The following is a 250-nucleotide window of genomic DNA, read 5'->3' on the forward strand; positions in this document are numbered from 1 at the left end:
AGTTGTTGTTAATGTATTTGTTTTATTCATTCTTAATTTAATTTCTTTTTACACGTTTAACAAAATCAGAGTTTACTGACTTATTCTTTTTTACTTAGTTAAAATTGTAGATTCATAAAAGAACTATTAACTCTATATATAATTTCACATGAGAGAATAATCAACAATATATTATTAAATAAGTTAAATATGGGATTTTTGTAGTAAGGTGATGATTCTAGTTGTCTCTAACTTCTCCGAAAATGAGAAG

Source organism: Lupinus angustifolius, chromosome LG03, assembly GCF_001865875.1.
Source record: "Lupinus angustifolius cultivar Tanjil chromosome LG03, LupAngTanjil_v1.0, whole genome shotgun sequence".
NCBI classification, from domain to species: domain Eukaryota; kingdom Viridiplantae; phylum Streptophyta; class Magnoliopsida; order Fabales; family Fabaceae; genus Lupinus; species Lupinus angustifolius.